Source organism: Amphiura filiformis, chromosome 19 (genome assembly GCF_039555335.1).
Source record: "Amphiura filiformis chromosome 19, Afil_fr2py, whole genome shotgun sequence".
NCBI classification, from domain to species: Eukaryota; Metazoa; Echinodermata; class Ophiuroidea; order Amphilepidida; family Amphiuridae; genus Amphiura; species Amphiura filiformis.
Window position 1 is genome coordinate 17,452,301 of NC_092646.1, and position 12,202 is coordinate 17,464,502.

Here is a 12,202-nt window from a genome sequence, read left to right on the forward strand (position 1 = left end):
TGCCCCTAGGTCAAATTGCCCCAAGACCAATGAACACTTCAAAAAGGAATTATCATCGAGTTTATACTTATGAACAACGGGGGCAGGAACCGAGGGCAGGAACCGGGGGCAGGGGGCCAGTGCCATAAACTTTTTCGACCGGGGCCTGCCCCCCCCACTTTAATCAAACCCATAGTGTGCTGTGTGTCAGATGTTTGGGTGAACATAAATAATCAATTTTCTATTCTAAAGTGTGATGCACCAAATGGCTTAAAATTGGACATACTGCAGTTACTGTTTATTTTCCTATACACAATACATAGTGCTCTCACCATTGATATGTGACCTCTACAAACAGTGTATGTTAGAGGTATAGGGCATTTCAAGTTAACGTCACTGTGTGAAAAATAACCGGCCAATATTTATTGTACTCTCTGACATTCTAGGAAATATAGTTTTGTAACATGTCCTTATTTTTTAGCTAATTTAGATATTTGGAAATATTCACACTTTGGTGTTTTAGTAAGTAGGGCACGGCGTGGCCTGCAAAATTCCCTGTGTAAATCGAATGCAACTTTTAATGACTATCACTCACTTTTAGACCGCTCTCTTTCGAAGGGCATTTAAGCTAAACCACTTGACGGATATTTTTTGTATATACTTACTGTCAATCAAGAATAATGTATATACATTACATATAGGCTACAAATTGAGTATGTGGGTCATCTGGAAATGTTCGTACCTCCCTGATATGTAAATGACAGATAACAGCAATAAAAATTCCTTTAAAAAGGAACAGGGCGAGCAAATGAGGAAGTGTCAAGATAAAGGTGTAGTTATTTTATTGTTTGAACTGTTTCTATAATTCGCATCGATCACAATGAGTATGTTTTTACGTACCTCAAATGACAAGGACTACGGTAGGCCTACTTAGCCCATGATCTTGCAATGAGACTGTACTCAGTGTATGGACAGTGTAGCCTATTTGTCTAATCATTTTGACTATTTAATTCTGACCATTGTGATTAAAACAGGCTTTCAGATTGGTGAGCTATTAATTGTGTACCAAGTGATAAGACCGGGCACGTATAATAAAAATACACTGGATAATTCATGACAGCCTATTTACTGGCAAAAGGCGGGCCAAATAAATCTTAGTTGATTCTTGAACACAATTTAAGCAGGAACCTTGAGGCAGAATTTGAATACATGTTATCCTGTAACGTTTACTTAGCCTAACAGTCAATGAACGTTCATTGTTAGCATAATAAGTAGCTTTGGGTATCCTATGTTTATGAAAAAAAGTGTTTACAAACGAATAACATCTGTTATACATATATACATCTACTTATATACAATACACTGAAAGTCTAATAGAAATGAAGGATAATGAACATTATTACAGAACATTTATTGTTGATTAAAGTAGCTATGGGTATACAATGTTTACAAAATAAGAGCGTTAATGTTTTGTGCATGAAGTTAACGTCTTTGCTACATAGCTACTTGTTAATACATCGAAAATGTGACTAGAGATTTACAATTTGATGACATTCAAAATAATTTAGCATTGAACAGCTGATTGAAGAAATTCAACAAATTACAGAACTTTCATTTGTTGACATACTAGCAATATTGTTAACAATGTTGAAAATCATGTTCATAAGCGTAACATCCTCTATACGTTCATAAACGTATAACAATTTGTTACATCTATGTCTTAATGCTCATAAACGTAACATCCTCGATACATCTATTTATTAATGGTCATAAACGTCCTTGATACATATATTTCTATTTCAATGCTATTTTATCTCCGTGCTCTGACAATAAATTTGACCCGAATAACATTATTTTGTAAGAGGTAGAAACCTATCAAGCGGCGAGTGGCATGATAGAGCCGGCAACTTGTGTATGGCATTTTCCAATATACTCGGTTAATTTTGTGGGGTTCATTATCGAACCCCAACGGTTTTAGCTTGTATTTATATTATTTATTAACATAGGCCTACTTGTTTGTGATATTTCAAGCGTTTTAAAATTTCAAAATAATCCCATTCAATTACACGGTTGACGGTGGAAATTTACTGAATTTAGAGAATGCACTGCGGCCACCACCTGAAACCTATCAAAATAATATTATTAACTAATCCCATAACTGTTCAAATAACAGCCCTCACTTAACAGACATTAAGTCTCAATTGGCAGGATTGGTTAAGTAAATATATTTTCTCTTTATCGCCTGCCTAAGTTTCCCCATTTAAGGGATGGGGTATGAACGTTTGGACAGTATTTATTGTGGGACATTAGAGCACATCAGACATGTTGAATTGCATTCTGAATACGAAGAATGTCCTTTTGATATAAAATAATTTTGATTTTTGAAATTCGCAAATGATGATTTTTACTTAAAGTGTATGTAGGTGGGATGAAAAAGCCGACGATCAATTGAAAATTTTGACCTTTCGTATTGAAGATATGGATCTTTTCCCCAAAACACAAAAAAATTAGGTCATTTAGGGAAAAAAATCCATATTTTCAATATGAAGGTCAAAATTTTTCAATTGATCGGCTTTTCCTCCCAGCTACATACACTTTAAGAATATGTCATTAGATTCATAAAATTTACTTCGAGGACTGTTATATATCAAAAATATCAAATTTTAATAATTTGTCATAAATTTGTATTACATCGTGATTTTCAAAAAAAATGAAAATTATTGGATATCAGAGAGACATTCTTCGTATTAGGAATGCAATTCGGTATGTCTGATGTGCTCTCATGTCCCACAAAAAATACTATCGAAACGCCCATTCCAGATCCCTTAAGTACTCTGTTTAATTTATTCAAGGTTGTGTTTGTATAAATGAATTCAGTTATATAAACACAGCCTCGTGAAAAAGACATGTTGACATAAATTAATTGACTGTGGTTATCATTAACAGATTCTATACGCTATAGCACACCAACAAGCACATACAGGCAAGTATTTTGCCAGTATCAATAAAACCATAATGAGGCTATTAATGTAGCCCAACTGTACGTACAATCTGGCAATACCGCTAAATCTTAAAGAAATGAAAAATATCTGTTGCAATTTTCGGATTTGCATAAAAGTAATTCTAGTTCATCCAAGTTGTAAAACAATTATTTCTTTTAATACAAACACATTCCTTGGTAAGACAACTTTATAGCACTGTTTGAATATCAACATGAAGTAGTAATGACAAATTTAAATGTACACTATCGCCTCTGTAGTTTCCTGATTACATAGACAGCATGATTATTTTATTTTTATTCTGCAACGCTGTGAGGAAATAAGTAGGCCAAAACCCATCGCAATAAGGACGAAAAATGCTTCGCATTTTTCGCCCAAAAACAGCTCCCATATCTGTCCATAACTTTGGTCAGTGCAGCGAGTCAGGGATTTCAAGTGGGTGATTATTGATTGGCAAGTGCCATATTTGGGCATAAGTGCAGTCCCCCATTCAATGTGGAGGAGAGACTAGAGTCGATTGATTTTGCTGGAATAGGTCGAATTATGTTTGCTGTGCAGTGTGACTGCAATATGACCTTTATTTTGATAAATAGTTGTAACCCCCCTGTGTATGGATAAACAAATCCCCCTTTTCACTTCTGCTTTGGAAACCCAACGCTATATGTTTAAAGGCCATAATTTAAACAATAGAAAACGAATGGCTTCAATGTGGACCTTCATTTCACCATTTTCGGCTTCTTCAAACTAATATTGTACGCAATAATAGTACCAAAATGGCCCACAAAATGGCTTTAATTTTCCACAAGCTTCTTTCTCCTTATTCTCAGAATGTGATGTACTTGATACTAAGCGTCTTTACATGTATTGCGTGCGGACATCTGGTGATCTATGGAAGCCTAAACGCTGTACGTGATCATCATTCCACTTACTACACTGGGGTCGTGAAGTGTGACCCATCTGCCGGATATAACTGGGTCGATCACCATGATGAGGACTTTGTAGAATGCGAATACGGTCCGGTATGTTGCTTTTTTTAATAGAATTTTCATAAACCAGACCATTTCTTACAAATTTACGTAGTCTATAATGTGCGATTTCTATAAAACATAGATTCTTATTATGTTTTCCAGAAAATGTTAGTTTTCACCATCACATTATGTCTCCGGGTATGTCTCCTTTTAATTTCGAATCTAAAAATTAGATAAAACAAAGAAAATCGCTATTTCATGCTACCGCCAATGCGTGTTAGCCTGTCGATCGTTAATGAGCGAGGCTTCACGTTGTGACTTGTAAAGACGTATACGCTGACGAAGTGATGTGAGCCTAGACAAAATAATTATTACCGGTAATAACTGCATGTGTGAACACAGCTTATGATTGCAGACATACACAGGTGATGAGTGCAACCCGCTTGTACTGCAGCGCGATACAGTACGACGGCAACTTCGTGACCTCTTTTGTTCCACAGAAAATTTATACGGGTTGGTGAACACGGTGTTACGTAACACAATGTTGACATTTTAGCCGGCAAACGCGTTTTATCAAAATAGCTCCAGAAATGGAAGACACGGGTCGTATATTGCTCCATCTCCATTTACGTACCATGGAACAGATAACATATCAAACATTTGTTTACAGCAAAAAAATAACGTGTAAAGGTAAATTATAATGTTCATATCATCAAGCAAGAAAAAGCGCCAAAATGGGTGTTATGTTAAATAAAAACGAAACTTAGCTTGCCTGAGAATTTCATGAAATTTGGTTGGGGTATATTCCTAGTCGTATAATTGAACACGTTGAAATGTTTATCTTTGTGCGTGACTACTGTCACGCGATATATTATACGGCCGATGTTTTTCCCATAACATGTATAAAGACACTTTCATTGTCAATTGTCCATTGTTGGTTATTTACCTTCAAAATAATACTACCAACGTTCAAATAATTTTAAAGTCAGCATAAACGTTTGAGTTACATTATTTAGACGGTGTTAATATCATTCCAGAGATAGAATGCACGAGTGAGCCACTGAGTGAGAATAAGATTGCTATTAATAAAGAATCACTCGTATGGCTTAGCGGTAAATATTTGGACATTCGATATTTGTGCGAACCAAGCTAGCACCCCTGTTTGATTTTTGATTTTATTTTTAACTCATTTTTTTTAAATCCTAGTTTTAGTTTTTTATTTTTCTATAATATACGATTTCGGGCAAATTTTAAGTTTAGTTATTTCAAATATAATAAAAACGGGGTGTAAGTTGGGCATTGTGTACAAATTACAAATATGCCAAAAATTAGGTTTGAAATTCGTGCATTATGGCTGAATCTATCTCGTGATTTGATATGTATGCATAAAGAAAAACATTGCAGTGAGGACCGGGGTAAAACAAACGGGTTAGATAGATATTTTACGAATAATTATAACTGCCTGGGCTACACACTTACACTCATAGCTACTCATAGGCCTAACAAAAAAGAGAAAAAATCAAAATGCTAGATTATATTCGTACGCTGTTCAAACTTATTTGTCATTCAGTGTCTAAGTCAACAATACTCTTTTTAAAACTGTTTGTACCTCAGTCAAATGAGCTGATATCACTTTAGACAAGACAGTATTTTGTATGTATAAATAAACATCACCGAACGATTCTGACGACCAGCGTTTGCTCACAGTTGTAGATATAACCATTTTGGTGATCGTGACATGCATTTTCCCTCATTTTAGGCTACTTCGGGCACATTAAACATTAATTTTGCCGCAATAATTCAACTTTTACACTTTACTGTTTGCTTTATACTCATGTTTCATATCTTATCTATGGCCTCATTGTGTAAATTAAGCGAGAAATGGCTCGTGTATTCCATTTTTGAGTGTTTTTCAAAACACAGTACTTACGCCAGCTTATTTGCTACATTTTGTTATGTAACAGCAGAGGTCACGCCGATAAAAATTACCGGAAGTGATACCCGGCACTATAGGACAATTTTGACCTATGACGTCATTACGTGACCTTTGACATGACCTTTGACCCGGAAGTAATCCGGGCCCTGTGGCCCGTGACCTGGAGGTGACCTTTGACCCGGAAGCGACCTCTGAACCGGAAGTGGCGCCATTTTGGGCGTTAATACGATTTATTACGTCACTTCTCCAGCGTGTACTAGTGACTAAGATAAGGATAATTAATTGAGTGCAATGTATTAGTCAAGATAATCGCACCACTGACCTCTATGTAGTAGATAAAGGGTGAGAAACAGACCGTTACCATAGATAATCGGTGTCTTGTGGAGGTATGGTGAGCAGGTTAGTCGCTCGGAAGGCGAGACCCCATCAAGCGACTAACATGTGAACCATACCTCAACAAGACACCGATTATCTATGGTAATGGTCTGTTTTGAATCGTTTATCTTACATGTACGGCGAGCCAAAATAAACGAATTTGTTGTAATGGTGTTTTCATTTTACAAAAGACAAAATGCAAAATATAAAAGGTTAGAAAAGGGTTACGGCGCATTATCTGGGGTTTAGATACCTTATCTGGGTTTAGACTGCGATATGCTAAGGTTAAGGCATCTTAGCCACAGGTAAGGAACGTAAACCCAGGATAAGGCCGTCTAAACCACAGGTAAGGCGCCTTATCCCTAGATAAGGGATGTAAACTCAAGATAAGGCAGTTTAAACCCCATATAAGGGACATGAACCCCAGATAAGGCGGAAATGACACACTTATGCTTCTGCTCTCATTCAAAAATCACATTTACGCTCTACCAAATAGGGGCCATCTTGGATTTCTGGGCAAACATTATGTTATAACGTCAAATTAATGTCAGATTCGGATTTCTTGGGGTCGACTTACCGGAAAAAGTGTCTTTGTACACGATTTTAGGTAATCTGGTTCAAAACTTATTTTTTTCAAGATGGCGCCGGCGGCCACAATCTTGGATTTCTGGGTAAATATGAGTTCGTAATGTCAAAGTAATGTCAAGTTTGAAATCCTTGTCGACTTATCCAAAAAAGTGTCTTTGTACACAATCTTAGGTCCTCTTGTTCAAAACTAAATTTTTCAAGATGGTGCCGGCCACCATCTTGGATTTCTGGGTGAAAATGATGCCGTAATGTCAAACTAATGTCAGAATCGGAATCCTTGTACTCGACATATCCGAAAAAGTGTCTTTGTGCATGATTATAGGTGCTCTGGTCCAAAGCTTTTAAAATTTTCAAAATGGTGGCGGCGGCCATTTTGGATTTTGGCCTCAAGCGAAAAATGCCGGGATTTTCGCGAGGGACATTTTCACCTAACTATAATTAAACCTTTACAGACTTAGTCTTTCACATGGTATTTTAGTACTATATCGAGTATTACAATCGTGCAAAAAGTAGACATTTGTGAAGGGCGTCACTGTGCAGCAAATCACACGTTATGGCTTTAACCGTCTTAATTGATTCAGGGATATCCCTGATTGATTGTACTGACCAGGCGGTTGACACTGGAAAATTTGCATGGCAAAATGATCCGTCTCCTCCACAGCCAATTTGGTTCCGCTCCATCGAAATCAAGCTGGTCACGGAGGAGACTACCCTCCTTTGTGTTTGTTCATTTGTGTATGGAGAGCCATTCTTGGAGTCTATAATGACTTAGGCTACACTCTTAGCTAGAGTCCGACGCCGCATTGTACTAGAAATACCTTTTCTGTGAAATCGCTAAAGAGCCAACCCGGAATACGTATTCATTTAAATATATATAGCATTAATTTAGTATCACCCTTGTGGCCCACGTGCAGTGGAAACCCTTAATTCTTTCATTAAAAAGAAATGAAAATAAAAAAAAACACGCAATCTCGCTCATTCGCTCACTTCCCTGGTGGCTCTCGTTATCGTACTCGATGATAACTCGTCGGATTCGCTCGTATCGATTTTCATGCCTCTTCGTATTTCCTCGCCAGCGTGTATAAAGTCTATGGGATTTAGTCGTATTGGTTCTTATCGATTTCTATACATCCAGTCGTGCATTTCGTATCTCCTCGGCGTCGTGTGTAAAATCTATGGGATTTTGTCATATTAGCTCGTATCAATTTTTGTACCTCTATATTTATCGAGCGTTTCGTATCTCCTCGTCGACACGTGTAAAATCTATTCGCCACTTGCACGGTTCCGCCATTATGCACTATGTGCGGGAGAGCCTCGAACTGGCAGCATACATGAATGGGAATTGAACCAGTCATATAACATTCTGTGTAAGGTTACGTAATTCTTCCTTTCATGTATGCTGCCAGTTCGAGGCTCTCCCGCATATAGTGCATAATGGCGGAACCGTGCAAGTGGCGAATGGAGTTTTGTCGTATTTGTTCGTATCGATTTTTATGACTCTATAATTATCGAACGTTTCGTATCTCCTCGTCGTCGTGTGTAAAGTCAATGGTAACCTGTCGGATTTGTTCGTATCGATTTTTAAAGGAGTTTGTATTTAATTAATCGACAAAATAACGTCGAAAAAATTCTAGGAAACACCACGAAACATTCGAACGTACCAGTTAATTGTTTTTGGAAATATAGGGTAAAATATTCAAAATATCGTATATACGTACATAGGGTGTTGATTTATACCGTAAAATAATGTAAATATAAAGGCCTACGTACATAGGGAGTTGCTTGTAGATCTTATAAAATATTATATACATTTATGCCGTATGTATGTATTGTAAAAATATCCTACGTAGAAACGTTTATAAAAAAATAAAATATTGTACATATCTTACGTTTGTGGCTCTCTTTATTCTCCGGATACGTTCCCCAGAACCGAGATAAGTCGGTCCATCGTGAAAAAACTTTTTTTTCGGTTTTTAAAAAATTACGTCGTCTCAGTATCGATCTGACGAGTGAGCGTCCCAGAATCTGAATAATTCAAAACATTAATTTCGGACGTGGAATTTGAACGCCTCGTTAATTTCGAACGTGCTCGTTCGATATTAATTGATACCTTAATGTCTCAAATCATTGAATGTGGCGAGTTGAACGTTTCTACTCGCCAGTATACGCCGTAGAAGTGACGTAGTTAATCGGATTAACTACCATAGCAATAGATGAATACAATTTTGGCTATATCGCCCTGCACTACAACGTTCATGCGGTACCGGTGCATTGAACCATAGATGTCACAGAAATGCTAATCACTTGCACCTGTAAGATTAGTCTCTTTGAAAAGAGCGGTATTGTATTCAATTTATTATGTGATTGAAGACAGGTGATGAGTGCAACCTGCTGCAGTGCAGCGCGGTATATTCAAATACTGTATTCATCTATTGCTATGGTAGTTAATCCGATTATGACGTCACTTCTACGGCGTATACTACTTTGGTCGAGGCGATTGCATTGAAAACCCTAATAAATTATTCATAACCGTTACGTAATCATTCGATAGTGTGTGTGGACACTCTTCACTAGCAAACCATCAAAATTTGTGATCTTTTTGCGTTGGAAAAGAAACCACGTGAATAGAGTGCCCTCTCAAGGATAGATACTCTATGGTACTGACTTTTACCTCATATCCCTGGTCATTCATTGTCTATGATTTCAGAGTGGACGAATAGCAGTGGATGTCATGATAGTACTGTTAGCCTTCGTGCAACTCGTTCTTACCATCGTGTCTTTGGGTTTCACTTGCTATGGGACGTGTATGTGCTGTCGCCCTGTACCCCCGCCAGTTGTGGTGAGTGGTTTAATTATTTGTACACATATTACTCGGTTTTACATACATGTATAACGAAATATGGCTATATGGCTTTTGACATAAAGTAACTGCGAGGACAAATGAAATCGGTTTATTTTTGTGTCACATTTTGAAGATATTCTTTAGTTAAGCGATACATCTTCAGTTACACATCAAAATATGGATTATTGTCTGTCCAATTAACTTAGACACACAGTTTTTGTTACTTATTTGAAAAAATATCCACTTTCAAGGAAAGTCATGAAAGAAAAGCGTTAACATTCGCTGAGACCTAACGGGATTTTTGTGTTTCCAAAGCATTGAGTGAGAGTTTACCAGAAATGCTATTGAAATTGGAAGGTTTTTCTCAACACTTTAAAAATAATCCGGTAGAAGTTGGGTACCATTATTTTGGAAGGTCTCATTATACAGATTTGTAGGTATTGTGATTTTGGATAGTGAATGGATGAATAGTAAATTAATTATACTCCTCACCAAAAACATTTTATAAAAATGAAAAATATAATTCAGTTCATAAAATGCAGACAGTGTTTCTTATTGGTATATTTATTCTTAGTGTATTAACGCAGTGATCCCAGTTGTCCCTCAACCAATTCGGCTCGGTATTTGAATCTTGTTCTGTGCATGCTTTTGGCTTGGCCCAATTCCAAGAAAATACAAATTATATGCCCTATGAATGTTCCGATGTTATTGGTGAGGAGTATAATTCACAATACACTCCAGACGCACAGTAACTTGCCCTATCATTTGTTATAATGCACCAACTGTGACATCTTTTGAGTTATAGAGGTTGTGCATGAAATTATTGATTGGCTCCAAACAAAGGATTTGAACCGGTGTCCTTCACCGAAATCCACAGTCCATTCAATCAAATATTGTCATCAACCTATTTGATCGTAGTGTATTTGTTATGCGTGTGAGACGACCTCTCGCGGTGATTGCAAACATGCTTTTGTTGGATGCATTTGAGTAGACCGCCATTATTGTGAATTAGTAAAAGGATCAAAGAAAAAGGGTGTCATCACTGATCAATATGCATGACTACAATGTTCAAACACCCCTTACTGTAAATAGATTATCCCATCAAAAGTTTCAAGTCATTAGGAATATTCGGCTGGACCCAGATATCTTGCTGTAAATCGGTCAAAATTGAATAAAAGTAGACAAGGAAGAATATTTTTTTATTTCTTTACTAATAATTTCTGTTAGGTCTGACCGTGTTTAGCAACTTTTCTTTCATGACTTTTTGCCAAAGTGAAAACTTTTCGAAATATATCCTAAAAACCGGGTGTCTAAGTTATTTGGACAGACAATAATAAAAGTTAGGTAGTAATGACGGCATAGATAGATAGTTTCTTTTTATTAATTTCATTCCGTAATTTAATAATTTGCTCTCGTTCTTCACTCCCTCTGTGAGTTTAATGATAACACGCTTTACCATAATTGTATCTTTTAATAAATATTTTATATCTTCAAAGATGCAATACACAGCTCAAGATGGAACATGTCAACTGGTATCTGTTAGTGGTTACAATGCACCGTCTGGATATCAACCAGTTAGCCTTATGATGGTACAGCAGGCCCCTGCAGGACTAAGTAAGAAATGGTGAAATAAGAAAAAGTATTTGTATCAAATTCCAATTTCAATTGAAATCCTTACACCTGTTTATGTACTTTTAAATTTCACAAGCCCTATGTGGGAGATTGAGGTCGCGTCTTCCACAGGGGGTGTAGGGATTTACAACTGCAATTGGCCATTTGGAGCAAACTGATTAAGAATTTTTAGACTTATTCGAAAAGTTTTTACAAAATTAAAAGATAAAAGTAATTGGTGGGCACAAGTATATACAAAGTGACACATCGGGGCGTTCGGTCACAATGACTCGTTACGTAAGAAAAGATACAATGCACTTAGCATGTTATATACATGCAGTCGGCATAGATTGCATCAAGGAGTTTTAAATAAAAGGTCTTTTGTACAATATGTGTTATAGCTATTGAAAAGCGAGATGCCATGTAATAGTCAATATGGCTGATGGCGGACGTAAATTTACATGTAACATATCTTAATTGAAATGACCCACTAACTCTGATTACGATCGTTGAATGCGTTTAATTTGGCCAATACGGAAGCACTACAACATTTTAATTACGGAAGCACTACAACATTTTAAAAATCAACAATTTAATGACATGATAATATAATATAGACGTTAATTTTAAATTTCCCATTATCGACTTCGATTGTCCCCCATCCCGCCCATAGAAAAAAAAATCGATATTTACTATAGTACGTTTAAGGGACCCTTGGACTATGTTTACCGGAAGAGAGGTAGAAGGCTAGATTTGAGGTGCATGTGCTTGGTTAGAATGTTAAATGAAAGTTTATACTTGGCCTAGCACCTACGGACATGCGCAGACGTGTGACGATGTTAACCTTGCGTGCATGTGTCATACCTAATTCGTTTAATTACACACGCCACACGAGAAGCATATT

At 36.7% G+C, this 12,202-nt stretch overlaps 1 long non-coding RNA gene across 1 annotated transcript; it reads left to right on the forward strand.

Moving 5' to 3' along the window:
• Window positions 1-3,822: 3,822 nt before the first annotated feature.
• On the forward strand, window positions 3,823-11,295 carry LOC140140341 (uncharacterized). Its single transcript, XR_011857260.1, has 3 exons — window positions 3,823-3,997; window positions 9,553-9,684; window positions 11,184-11,295. It is a non-coding gene; the product is annotated as an uncharacterized lncRNA (long non-coding RNA).
• The last annotated feature ends 907 nt before the right edge of the window (window positions 11,296-12,202 follow it).